Below are 12,926 nucleotides of genomic sequence, written 5' to 3'. Positions count from 1 at the left end.
TATATGCAAACAACGCGTACACATTCGTCGGGTTCGAAAATCGAACACTTGCTTGGCAATTTGGGGTGAGCGTTTTTGAAAGTAGTGCCACTGTGACGCATCGACCAATCAACGACAAGCATAAGATCGCGTGGTGGCAGAGATATATTTGTGATCGAACTCTGCCTGGAAGATTGGTCAATCACCTCACTACGCACGGCCATTTTCCTGTGGTTGTTACATCTGAAAACGTACTACAAATTGTGGAAAACAAAAATTGAATGGCTTGAACGGGTTCGATTTTCCGCGTCAACAGTCATAGAACACAAAGGTTCTCGTAAGTTATTACAGTGTGTCTTTTATTGTACAATTTAATGCTTCGGCATCTAGGAAAGGGTTGTACTTTTCTAACGCACGTCATGTATATTTTAATTTAATGAAATGAACATTTCGGAGTCAGGGGGTGAAACGTCCTATTAAAATGATTAATAAAGTAGAAGCCTACTCACCATTTCCGTCGATTGCGCATGTTTCTGCGCAATTGAAAGGCGTAAAATGGCAGCGTTTACGACATAGTAAATAAGTATGCTAAACAAACAACATGGACCTTCTTTTTTTTAATTATACATTAATGTAGTTGTTATGGGTATAGAATATTATTTTTTTGACAAATTATAAATATCGATGCATGTGCATGAACTTTTACGTTAGCCACTAACGTAAAACGGGTAAGCGTTGCTATGTAAACCCAGCTGTGCTCGCGTTTTTTTTAAAGCGAACGAGTCATACTTTGCTGTGCGTTTGTTTTGAAGCGATTTCCTAGATATTCATTCCAGGTAAGTTAAGTTTATAAACACTCAATTTCAAATTGCCGAATGAAAAATGCAAAATATTGTCACTAAGTGTCTGAAATGCGTGTATGATCATCGAGACCGTGTTGACCGTGTCAAGTGAAATACGGGTATTGTTTCAAGTTGACATCTGTTCGTTTATAACACTGCAACATTTAGATGTACGTGTGCTGCATGGGTTTGAAATAGTTATAATACATGTGTACATTTATAGAATTATTTGTTTCATCTGGTTCAGGTATGAGTAAGCGAGGCCGGTGTAGTAATGGAAAGTTTGTTTCCAAGTCCGACGAAAAACGCAGGAATGGTAACGGTCGGAGGTTATCTACAAACTCTGAATCACGGTCACTAACCAATAAGTTGTGGCAATTCCCTAGACACCATCCTTCCATGTATTACGATGGCCCAAGCTAAATTTTCATAAATTAACAAACCTCTTGAAATCACAGGTTGCTTGTCCAGACCAGATATTACTTTATGTATAGTTATGCCACCTCCCTTTTCTATATATGTACAACACCACCCGACTTCATTGTTAACCAGTTCAGTCATTTTGTGCTTGATGACATCACAATCAAATGAGATGACATTGGTGTCCATTTCCGTCAAACTACAGATATGTTGAGTCGAATCAGTTGTCACCTGTGGGCAAATTTTTTGTACATGTTTTCCGCAATCTTTACTATGGTCCTGTTGTGAGAAAAAAAAGTTAAATTATTACATATTTTTTCCAATTCTAACAAACAGGCAATAAAAATAACTGCAATTGTTAATTAAAATGAATTAATTTGAGGGAAAAAAATTAAGAAAACTATGGACGGAAATAAGTATAATATTCACCTGTTTGTCATCACAAATCTCTTGATCTCCCTTCTTCTGCTTTTCAAGTTTCTCCAGCTTTATTTTCTGTTACAATTTTCTGTAATGTTTTTTTTGTTCTATCTAGTTTTCCCGACTTGTATGGCATTTTGTATGAATAATAACACTGGAATACAAAAATATATATTCGGATTAAACCTGCACCATGAAACCATGCAACTTCCTACAGGTGTCAATTACACTGCCACTGGAAGCAGTCATGAAAAAAAAACAAGATGGCTGACATCACTATCGGGAGTAAAATGTCTGCAAACTTCGTTACAATGAAACTAACATCACATCCCTTTAAATAAAAGACTAATAGATTATAATTCAATGCACAAAACGAACTTATGAACCGTTCGCAGATAAATATTTGGGTACAATTCTTCGTCGCCATGTTGGACATCAACAGACACAGAGTTACGATTGCCCTACTGAAACGATGACAATTTTCTACATTAACCTAGTATTTAACCAACAGAAATGATAACAATGTGAACTATAGATATTAATTTAACAATGTGTTGTACTAAAATATAATTTAATCTGATTTTTCAGCAATTTTCCCGAACTTTTACGACAAAGGCAGTCAAAATAGCTGACGTCGCTTACCTTAACAAAAAAAGCGTTATTGTCTAAAATTGCGATTGAAACTAGTTATGATGATCGTAACCCGGTATTGAAATACCCAAACATTAACGTAGTAACGACTACAAACATTTTTGAACATTTACAGACAGAGTTTCTGGGATACAAAATGCCAAGGTCAATTACGATTCGCAGACGGCAAATCTGTCAACAAAACAAACTATCCGTATTTTCATTTTTTTTGAAAACAACAAAATAAAAGCTCACCTTGAATATCACACAACAGTCGCACAGGAGTCGGTGATGTTTTTACGACGGTCTTTCGGCTTAGTGAGTTTAATTTCTGCAATTTAGTTGACACACAGGAAATGCAATAGCAAGTCAGCAATATGGACGCCGTGCATAAAACCCAAGCGATGACGTAATAGTGGTTGGACGCGCACCAAATTGAAGTCAATGGTAATTAGCATATCTAACAATAGAGTTTCCTAACCGTTCTTCTAGTAACCGTGTTCAAACTAAAGTTTTGTTTTATACCCGGCCTCAGAAATCCGTATTTTAAATAATTGAACGAGTCTGTTTCTTTATTTTATGTAGGCAGTTGCATTAGCTTTGTTTGTAGATGTATATACTGTATTATTATGGGTTTATAACTGGAGTTTTCACTGTTTCGGGTGAGTATAATCAAATAAAAAATACTATACATGAGACACGTGCAGCCAATAAGCTGGAAATAAAGTACCCAACCGTAGATAATTAGTCGAAATTCGCACAAAAAAAACACGAGTTTATGAAGTCAACATAGAAAAACTAAAACCTAAATACACAGCAGCCCGTCGTTTCATTCCATGTATAGCCAAGCAGTATCGATAAAGAAGAAGTATCAGTGAAAACTCTGACAAGACTGTGATCTCGTGGGTATCAACACGGTCTCCAACAGTGGGTAACGAAGATATCCTTTTAAATGATACAGTCCCGCAGAGAAAACGAAAATGTTTCTTGTTTTAGTAAAACCCACAGGCGCTCGGAACGTTTCTTGGATAATAAAAGGGACCTATATAAAGTAGGGTCGGTATACTTAGTCAGTCGCCGATACATTTGCCGACCACCAGTATAATAACACAAGGTAAGCTTTGTCACCATGACATCGACACTTTCCCACAACTCAAGCATGATATCGGTAGAAACTATCGCACTATTTTCTGCATCTTGTATTTGTTATTTCTTTAATAGAATGAATTATGTCTGACTTAGAAATAAAAAAAGGTTAAAGAAACCTGTACAAGTATGGATTATAAAACATAAATGATTGTAATTAAAAGATAAAATAAAACTAAATTAAGTGTGCTGCTTATTATTGGAATTTGTAAAATAAAAATATAAAAGTTAACGCTTAATGATGGTGCATAAAACGCAATCTGCAATTGGCATTACTGTATGTGATGACGCATGCGTTGTAGAATACGGAAAAAAGGCCCGAGGCATGCGCACTGCGTACACAATATGCTAATAACTGTAACGAGACTATGACGTAGACATATCTCATGAATTTTAAAGTGCAATTATTAATAGAAAGCATTTATTATGAAACGCTGGAATCAAGTATATACGTATATACTCTGTCTAGTGTGGTTATTTGAAGATTGTACACGTATTCTGTCCTAAAAAACTAGTCACCAAATTTAACAAGTGTCTGCGCTTTTACACGTTGGCCTGCGTGAGCGTCGGCAAGCCTAAATAGGTTTCGATTGATTACAGCGCCACCAGTGGCTGTTTCCGGCTTCATGCGTCAAGAACTTCAAAAATACAAACATACTGACGTGTCGCTTTCTTGCTATTAAGGTGAACGCCTATCCATAAATTCGAATACCAAGTATGTATTCATTTACAATAAATTGTACTTCCGGGCAATACTGGTTTTAAAAAAGTGATTAGCCACCAGCCGAATTTTTTAGAACATGATGGTTGTGTTTTAGTGAATAGTTGCAATGTTGGCAGTATTTAGACGCTTGTACCATATGTTCCCATGGCAGAGATATTATGCCATATCTGAAATTTTAGGCTGGCAACATAGGCTGAAAAAAATATATATTATACAGAACACTAAAATCTTTAAATATCAAAGTTTAAATCAATACAAACCTTTGTTTCAAAAGTTTTGTTAGGCGACTGTTCCTAACATTAAACGAATATTTAGGAAGTATATTTAGGAACATGTGATCGTTTCCTAGCAACATGAAATAAATCTAATAATTATATATAATTATTTATATAGTTGTATTTATTTATTTATTTATTTATTTATTTATTTATTTATTTATTTATTTATTTATTTATTTATTTATTTATTTATATTGTGTCATATACAAATCCCATGTCATTGTTGGATGGAGATGTACTATGCATTACGTTTCTAGAAAATGTTCTACAAAATTAAAATTAAAATTAAATTATAACGAAGTGAAATTTCTTTTGACATAGTGCATAATGTGTCAAATCATAACATTTGGCATGGCGAACTATCGCAGACCATTCACAAAACCACGCGAATAACACGGTTTCAAGGCATACACACTTTGCTACGCCTCGCACATTATGTCGTTCATAGTGTACTTTCGTTCATTATGAGCCACCAGGGAGTACATTATTGTTGAAATATAACATGCATGAATAGCTCGGTTGTTTGTTAATCATCAGTAATGAACAATTTCATTCACTGTATGAAAGATGACAACACCAAACGAAAAAAAATATATATTCTCCTATACATTCCACAGTATGTAACCACGTCATTTGCCAAACAGTTCCACTTTTGGAATAGTTTGGCGTCAGCAAAAAACAACTTTAATCCATATCAATCCAACTTTATTACAAACAGAGGAACTCGTATACAACTGTGAAACAAAATATTTCATGTTCGGCAACATGGCAACGCTACTCACTGCATTATTTGTTTCGTAAAGTTGCTATAATGTTTGTTTTTTTAATAATGCAAAATACACGCAACTGTATTAAGTTGTGGAACCTCAGTGATCATTTCAATGACCAAGAAGAGAACACCATGTTAATGAACACATTTTATCTTTTCTTGGCGGTTTAAGTTTTTATTCAGCCCTATGTTGATGATATGTATCACTGATTCCTTCGAAATTTACAACTATGAGGATTTATATCACGAAAGCCCCTGTTTTTTCAAGCCTGAATTCTCGGTTCAATTTTCTTACCGTGGTTGGCGAGTTAAAATTTTGAAGCGCTACGCGCCAACCATTTAAAAATCTAGGGGGAGGGGCATTTACATTTAAAAATGTACATTTTTTAACCTCATCTATATTCTCAGCATTTCTTTACCACTTCCATTTTTGGTTAATATAAACTTTAATTGCCGATCACTGGTAGCATAGTGGTTGTTGCATCAGACTCATGATCGGTAGACCCAAATTCAAATCCAACCTTAGGCTGAACATCACAAGGGTCGACCCCTTCCTACTCTGGGCGAGTGTGCCACAGACTCAATGGGAAGGCCAATTCCACTGGCTGAGATTCATTCACTAACGAGTGCGGCTTATGGGGTACCTTGGTTAAGGTCTGCAGGTGCTTGTGTTTGACCTGGTTGAGGCCAGGATAACGCATTAAATTGCCATTCATGGAGAGATGGCCGCACAGCTTTGTCATGTGTCCCAAAAACATGTAATATGGCTTCTGTGGCAAAAATGCGCTATATGTCAGCACTTGCAACTTGCACATACAAACAAAGTCAGGAGAGACATTCAATGCCCAGAACCGTCACAAAAAACATTTAAAACAAATACGTGAAAATGAAGAAAAAATCGAAAATATTTAAAAAAAAAACTTTAATTGCCACAATACTAAGTTAAATATTTGAACAGTTTAAAATATATATAACCGTGAAACTCTGACCAATGTAGTTCATACTTTTATTATACACTCATTTTATCGAAGGTTTGTTTGTGATATCCTTAACAGCCGCTGACAAATTCATAGCAATGTGGGTTAGACAGTAAGATAATTATTCAAACTGCCTGTGGTAATAGTGTTTCAAAAGTGTTTCATTCACAGTTAAATACACCATTATTAATTTGTACATTGGTATAACTGTTGTCAAAATTTTACGTTACACATTCTTTTGGTAATATTTCACCATAGTAGCTAGTTGGCGTTTTAAATTGTCATGTTCTTAAAACTAAAATTTACTGTAAAAAAATACATGTATGTTTGAATTAGCATGTAATTGTATCACTTATAATTCGGCCTATTAATCCCATTAAATTTGTCCATTAAATTTGTGTTTGATTTGAATGTCATCGTTTCAAACAAATAATTCACTATTCATACATAACACGTGTATTTCGAGGTGTATAAGTGAGTGCATGCCAGGTTTTAATTATAACTTAATGAAATAAGCATGTGCGAAGAATGTATGGAACAAATTGATAAAATATAATGTTGGTGAATTTCTTAGATGATCTGTAATTTATATTGAGGCTAAATGTGTCCGATCTGTGTTTGCCTACCTTGTCTAATGTGAATATCAGACGATCTTGCGTCACTCTACGACTTCTGGAGTGGAGGGAATACTATTATTCAGCTCAAAACATAATAAATAGACTAACATCACATCATTTATTTCACTAGCAGATTTTCTACTGTAACTAGACATATTTTCCGCAGCATGAGCGTTGATTATTTTCTGTCTTGATTCTATATTTGATACTCGATTTGTAACATCTTCCAACTTTTCTGATGAATGTCTGATTAAGCGCTTCTGGTCCTACGATTTCTGTTGCAACTCCTCAACATCCGCCACATATTAGTAATCGCATATTGTTTCTGCTCATCCAAAAATTACCGTTCCTTCATGTATATTTGATTTTAATATGAGAACGCATCTATGTAGATTTGCAAATTCAGAGTAATCGGTCTTGAAATAAAAATGATGTGTTTTTCAGTATATTATGTATAGTATGTGTTTTATAGTATGAGACATGATAACGTGGAGTTCTACAGCCATGCAAATCATCATGGGAGAAAATACGTTTTTCCGGATTGGCTGCATGACACTGCACCATTAAAGTACAACAACGACGACCCCCCTTTTAACGACACCAAATGATATATCATAGTATGAACTGTCTAGAAAATGTCGTTTACCCGATCAAATTCGAGCCATATTTCGAAAATCTGCTAAAAACTGTGCCACATCTAGCCTCGTCCGCCATCGGTCCGGAAAACGGGAGTCACGTGACAGATAAGTGCGTGACGTAATAAGTGGAACTTATTCCTCATAGCGGTCAGTGACAATGGCGTTATCTATGGCCGATGCAAGTGATACTGATAGCTCGAGCGCGGAAAGCGTTGAGCTCTCCTGCTCTTTTTCCTCGTTCGAAAGTAGCGAAGACACGGAATATATGATTTTGAGTTCAACTATCCCAAGAAATGAAATAGAACCATACATGTTTGAGCCGTTTTGTGACGACAGTTATGAGGGCGACAACTCGGAATGTTCCGATGAAGATCATGTAACAGACAGACTCGAAAACACTGACTGTATTTAACTTTGTTGTATAAAACGAATATAAATTAATTAGAACGCGAGAAATGATCAGCTATTTTACTGATTTAACTGTCACCGATGCGTACGATTTTCATACGACAGCAAATGCTAAAATATGTTTGTTCACATGTTCGGGTAGACAGTACTTTTTTCAAGTATTGACACCTTTTTATTCACCAGTCGTCTTTTTTATTGTTCCTTTCAGGTGTAAATGTGGTAATTGTCGGGTAATGGGAACGGACAAAGAATGTGTTTGCTGTCGAGACGTCGTGGAGGTGACTAATAAAATGGAAGGGATGGCATGCATATGTATAACTGAATACCCAAGATTTAACAGTGTGTGCCTGGATGTATGGGTTTTACAGACGGCGTATTTCTATTTCCGACAGCAATACAGTGATAGAACTGAGGATGAACCAAATGAGTACGTCAAACTTCAATTCAATGGTCGTGAAAAATACATGTGATCGATGTAAAGAGCTAATCAGCGTATTTTGTAATTTATTGAAGACAGTACAGATATACCGCATACAGGCAGTTCGTGAGATGGTGTTTGGGGTACCTGGGCAAAGACATAAGAGTTGTGATTCCGTCATGTGCAGTCGCAAAAATACGTGATGAATTTCAGTCGGCAGAATACCGTGGCTTCAAACTACCACTATTAGACTAATTTATGTGATCTATTTTTTGACATTTTAAACATCATTATAGCTATTTGAGTAAACACTGCTAGTCGACAATTTATACATTATTTCTGATTGTATCTGTTATAGACGTTCATATCTGAATAAAGTGGACATTTTTCACATTATAAACGATTTCGAAATTCAGTTAAAACGTGTGGTGTTCCACGGTGCTATAAAAAAATCGAATGCTGGATTCTATTGGCGTTGCACTGCAGTAATTTATTACACTGAAAATCTGGTGGTATGCTCTTTGATTGCTTGATTCTTTTCAACCCGTTCGTGTTGGCTACATAATGGCGGCGGTTGTGATGAATTGAACTCGGCATTACCATCGCCTGAACAAAGTGAGATTACTTCATCAAAAAGTTCATCGACATAACCTGAAAGAGAAGTAGAATAAGGTGCGATAGATATAACTGAATTAAATATAAAATGGTACATGTATTTACGATTTTGGTGCATTCCTTCATATTAACGTGACGTATATCTGGTCACTTTATAACTTACTATATGTGCTGCGAACGTGTATCTTGTTCACTACATATCCCCCTTTCTTATATTTTGGATACTTCACTTTATATCGTCTAGAAATAACAAATAAACCCATGATGAGAGTACAATTATATAACATGTACAGGCTATTTGAAAACAGTCATCGTGATTTTGTGTGTACATGATTTATATTTACCTGGTGTGCATTCCGTGATAGGAAAACCCTATCATCTTGGGTGCAAAGTGATTTATGAGACTATGGAATGCCTCTAGATGGAATGTTTGATAAGACGGTGACAGTCGCTTCATATCACTGCAGATACTTCTTCCGTTTACAATTGCTGCGAGTTTTTCGTAAGATTTTGAACCTAATAAAGAAAATATAATGTCATGGTTTGGATAGTTTTGAGGCAAAGTCCGGGTATGTATACTCAACCACGTCGATAATTCATATTATATATCTCTATCACAGTTAGAACCCCGACTATCCTCAAAATGAAGCCTCTCCAACAAAAATGTACGAGTCTGGGAAACAGTATTTTGCTGTAATGACATTCATATTGAAAAAAAATATTCACAATATTATCATACTCGGTTTCAGCCACTTCTTTTGTCTCTCGCGCCCTCGTAGTCGTAGTCTGTGGGCACATGAAGGAAATAGGTCAGAATCATGTCCATTGTGAATATTCTGCATATGATTCAATAATGATTTCCATTTGGCCAGCATCATTTCACCATTGCCACCAGGCGTAGAGACAGCACACCAGTAGACATGGTTGACTATACTGCGGCTCCATAGTGCAACATCTTCACAGTCTTTTTCCTTTGCTAATGCATAAGCTTCTTTTTCAATCCTAAGATTAGAACAGTAAAATACATCAAACTGCGTTCATGATTGGTGTACAGTGATTAATACTAATATATAGCAGTAACATTATTTTGAAACGAACAACGCTTACTTTTGGCAACGTGCCAAACATCATAACAATGCGTGGTATCTGGTATCTCTTCACGAATGAACTTATTTATTTGTCTCTGTCTATCTGTAATGATTTCTCCGATATTTAACTCCTCCCCTTTTATGAAATCCAAACCTCTTTTGAGACCTTCCTTTTCCATATGATAACTTCCATTTGTTTCATTTGACTGGAACCGATGAGTAAAAAATATTAACATTCATCAAATCATTATTACGACCCATTTTACACTCACAAAGATATGATTTCAAAAATAAATATTACCTGCACGAGCTGTACATCAAGGACTTTATTGACAGACAATTCCATAATTGTATACGAGCCATATTTCGCCGAATGCCCTGGTGTATCAACAAGTCCATCTCCTCCTATAATGATTGGTCTTCCAGTAGACTTCAATTCCGTTATAAGTCGTGATTGGTGTTGCTTCCATATAGAAATAGTAGCAGGTTGAAGGTAGAGCTTTTGATGAGTGAAGAACGTAGTCGCACTGATTGCCATACAATTGAGGTGTGTAAATATGCGCAAAGACTTTGCCGGAGTTGCACCAGAGAAGAGAATTGATGAGGCAAGTAACAGATTTCCAGCAGGAACATTTTTAATAAAAGGTTGACTTTCCCATTCCTTCCTAAAGCCACAATTTTCACATTCCTGTGAAACTACGATGCAAGACTCAATCCGCTGCATTATTTTTCCCTCAGTCGGTAAGTGGCATATGTTACATATAGAAAACAACCTATAAGTAAATTGCTTTCAAAAATAATGTACTTTCTTTCCTGGTGAGGACTGACACTGGAATTGAAAATAAAAATATATTAAATATTAATGCAGCGGAACCATGTACGATACGAACACTTATGTTATGTCTATGTTACGAGATGTAGACGTACTTTATTTCCGTAATATTCATAGATCCGTCGTCTTCTTCAATAATATCAGTGATATTTTCATAGTCGTCATCTTTTGAATCTATTGTTTGATTGTCGTCGTCGCTATCATAGTCACCCATTTCGACATCGCTATTTTCGGGTGTGGATATATTAATTGGGTCAATGTTTCCAATACCACACTGTATAGATAGACTATTTTTTTGGACGTCGGATTCTGTCTGACAGGCTGATAAAAATAAAATAATATTATCAAACACACATACGGATAAATACTTGATACATGTATGTATATATTGGCGAAGTAACTCACCTATATCTTTTGTTGTAATGAAGAATAAACAATTCGCACCTCTACAAAATTCTACGCAAATCTGATGCAACTGTGTTAACAAGATATGATCAATCGGCTCGGTACAGGAGATCAGAAAGTAATAGCATGTTATCCTTTCCAATGTTTCCCAGATTTCGAATCCGGGTTCTCCACATTGTTTACATTTGTGTATTTCTCTGTCTGTGTACGGTGTGCTTCTTCTGTTTGATGCGCGCCTGCATTGTGTGGTTTGTTCAGGATGCATTTTCAATAAAAGCTCTCTGTTGTAGGAGCGAAATTAAAGTAGTTTTAGTCGATGTTGATGAGATGTACTTGTGCCGTGGCAGTGATAACTTGTATTAATATTTAAAACCGCATTGTCTAAAAACAATACACTTAACATTGCAATTATTCTGACCATCCCTAAATATTTCACACAGATTTTGAAATGTGCCTACATACATCCTCAAAACAATAAAATATCTTAAAGATTATCGAAAATTGATACTAATAATAAGTTCTCTATATTCATGCCAAATCATACCTAGAGTAACCGAGTGTCGATAGTATCTGAGTGTATTGAGCCTGATGTACCTGAAATAACTACAAGAAATAACTACTTTCCTCGATCAACTCGATGTTACATAATTCGCATATTTTTATTCTTCGGAGTCTTAAATACGATACGATTAAACCCGATGGTTGAGTGATGATGATCTTAACGGAGATAGAATAGTCATCAGGTTATCGTCATTAACGGGAGATGAATTCACAACAAAACATTATTATAAAGTCCTGGTGATTTTGAATATCTGTAGCCATTATTGTATATACATACCGCTAATTCTTTGTTTGAAAAGTGACAAAAGGTAATTAATATTGTCAACTCCCTGATTTTACTAACAAATCCAGCGCCACGAAAATATAAATTTATTTGTAGGGCCGGACATTCAACATTCTTTTTTGTCTTGATATATTGATACTGTTAACACTGGTTAACATAACGATTCCTATCCATTTTCACAATTCGTAATCAAAACTTAATGATATACGAGTGCCTTGAATATATTGACATGAATAGTGTTGAACGTACAACCGAGGAGTGAACCAGTACATTTATATGAATACAACTTTTAAAAGTTTACTTGTTTTATTTCATTATTTTGCTGCATAACTGAATACAACACAAAAGTCATCATAAATTACCACCCGTCCTGGATACGATACATACTCTATTCCCTGAAGCAATCTGAAAAAGTGTTTCATCAGCAGAGCAACGTCGCTTTCTTGAAGCGAACGCTGGAGTGCTGGATAAGCTCACAGCAAAGAAACCGCCGTGAATTATCACGCTGCCAAACATTGAAGGTGTTACTTTTTCGGACTCGTACATATTCTCAGTTCGAATCTGGATTTTACCTTTTATTGGCATGATGTGAATGTCGTTGCTCAGGATATTTGCAATCACACGCTGTTGGACCAAATTAATAAATGATGCAAAATGACTCACGTATTTATTTTCATATTGCACATGTTTTTCTTAGCATCATGGCAAAAGTTACAGTTTATTTTTGTTCTATTCATGTATGTTAATTCATTGCTAGATGTTGTGTTAATATGATTGCTTATGGTATGTACAATATCCAATCGACTCTTAACTTTTGAAAATATAAGCGGTTCGGCATAATGGTCAGCGTATTCGCCGAACACCGGGATTGTGGAA

The 12,926-nt window shown here is 35.6% G+C and overlaps 1 long non-coding RNA gene across 1 annotated transcript; it reads right to left on the bottom strand.

Annotated features, from left to right (window-relative positions):
• Positions 1 to 1,701: 1,701 nt before the first annotated feature.
• On the bottom strand, positions 1,702 to 2,713 carry LOC146745518 (uncharacterized). The gene is made up of 2 exons (XR_014929505.1): positions 2,547 to 2,713; positions 1,702 to 1,815 (listed from the first exon to the last, which is right to left on the bottom strand). It is a non-coding gene; the product is annotated as an uncharacterized LOC146745518 (long non-coding RNA).
• Positions 2,714 to 12,926: the final 10,213 nt, after the last annotated feature.

This window comes from Saccoglossus kowalevskii, chromosome 5 (assembly GCF_978046115.1).
Source record: "Saccoglossus kowalevskii chromosome 5, keSacKowa6.1, whole genome shotgun sequence".
NCBI lineage: Eukaryota > Metazoa > Hemichordata > Enteropneusta > Harrimaniidae > Saccoglossus > Saccoglossus kowalevskii.
The sequence above is the reverse complement of the archived record's forward strand: the minus strand, read 5'-3'. Positions and strand labels throughout refer to the sequence as shown.